The sequence below is a fragment of the Crocodylus porosus genome, unplaced genomic scaffold (genome assembly GCF_001723895.1).
Source record: "Crocodylus porosus isolate Cpor-Errol unplaced genomic scaffold, CroPor_comp1, whole genome shotgun sequence".
Classification (NCBI taxonomy): Eukaryota; Metazoa; Chordata; order Crocodylia; family Crocodylidae; genus Crocodylus; species Crocodylus porosus.
The window spans coordinates 26,321,748-26,323,808 of record NW_017728943.1 but is presented as its reverse complement, the minus strand read 5'-3'; positions in this window follow the sequence as shown (position 1 = coordinate 26,323,808).

Here is a 2,061-nt window from a genome sequence, read left to right as displayed (position 1 = left end):
TGGCAAAAGGGATGATTTGCCAAAGGAGGAATTTCACTGCTTAAGCCTCATGAATAATAAGCACTTCTCTTCCAGTCTATAACCCTAACTGGTGTTTTATGGCATAGGGTGTTTTATAGGGGCTGTTCTGGTGTACAGGGACATATCAGTGCATATCCTGGTAAAATGTCCTTTGCCCTCTCTCTTCGGGCTTGCTGTAACTTCTCTTCCAGATTATCTGGTCCCCCAGGGATCATGCCTGTTCACATTTCTTTATCTAACCCATTTGAGCTTTTGAAGGCTGGTAGCTCTTTGACTGATGTGTGGTATTGCTATGTGGTATATAAGGTGAGGTTTGATTGTAGACCTAACGGGAAAACACAGAAGTGCTGCGGAAGCTGTTGGCAACTTGGAGGGACTGCGTCTGTTTGCATTGACTACACTGACCAGCCTGGGAATCATGTTCATGGGCTCTGGAAGAAATCCCTCCTATACCTCATGTGTACAGTGTCACAGTGCAAAGCCATGTGGAGAAAAGGCTGAGATGAAAATTTCTTCATTGCAGAAGCTCTCCTTGCAGAAAAGGACCAGTCTGAGCCAGTGGCGCTGTGCACATTGGGCTGTTTTGAATCTTGGGACTTGAAACTGCAAAACTGTTTTCTTCAGTTTTTGATCAAGGTACCATTACCCTAAAGGAGCTCTGCTTTCTGCTGGACTCAGGGCCAGAGCTGATGAATCATGATGTCAGGTCAGTGTTAGCACGTCAGATGTCAGCATCAGTGTCAGTGTCATGGACATGCCCAGGGCTGGAAGACTGGAGTGGGAGCAGGAGAAGCAGCTACAATGAAAGTGTGAGAAAGGAGTCACTAAAAAGATATTTATCTTGTGTCATCTCAGCTTACAACCTAGCCCTCCTGCCCTACACACATTCATACTGACTCAATGACCTGCAGTTTTCCTTGCTCTTTACATTGCCAGTTTGGTCTTTGGGCTTTATCCACCCAGAAAAGCCAGTGCTGGGAACTTGCTTTCATATCCAAGGCAACATGCAGCCTAGCTTTTTAGCATCTATGAAGCTTATGAAGTAAGGAGCTTCCTCAGCAGCCAGTGACTCTAGGGGGAAATGAGAGGCCCCTCAAGAATTGTTCAGTGCCTGGCAAGATCAGGTCCTCATCATATTTTCTGTCCATTGTAAAGGATTTGGAATAATTTCTTCTATGACCAATGGAGAGGGTACTTGCCAGCTGTTACTCACCAACAGCCTTAGGGATACAGTGGCTAGTTGCTTTAGTGCCCACTGAGGACAATAGAAATATTTTTATTGGCTTCACGGCTACTTGGATCATCATAAGCTTTTTGCCCTTAAAAATGAGCTGGTTTGTACTATGTTAAACACTACATAAACAGGCCATCTCAGAGCATGAATTACTGAATGAGAATTCTCTGTGGATACAGTGGAACAGCTTCTAGCCAGATTACCAGAGATGCTGCCCAGGACACTGAAGGTTAACTAGAAAGGTCATGACAGAACTTCACCTCACATAAACCAATGTAGCTCCATTGATTTATGCCCATTTAGGAACTGGTGGTCTCCCCTGTGGGTTTTCTTACCCATTTTCTTTTAAAAGTAAATACATTTTATAACCAGCAGGACAATGATGCTCCACTCATCTGACCTCCTGCCTCACACTGGCCCACAAACCTCCCTCAGTGACTTCTGCATAAAGCCCATAACTACTTCTATAGCACTAGGCTATAGCATTTCTTTTAGAAAGACTTTGAGGCTTGATTTAAAGATTTAAATAGATGGGAATCTACCACATCCCTCATTAAGCTGTTCCAAGGGTTAATTACCTTCACTGTTAAACATTCATGCAGAATACAGTGTTACATAGCCATGTAAGCTGTGACATACTGATGGGGATTATGGAAACATGGTGGGACGCAACGCATGATTGGGCGGTGAATGTCAAAGGCTATAGGCTGTACAGGAGGGACAGGATAGGAAGGAGAGGTGGGGGCGTGGCACTCTATATTAAGGAGGAATACACATCCTCGTCAATTAGCAAGGAGTCAGGGGAG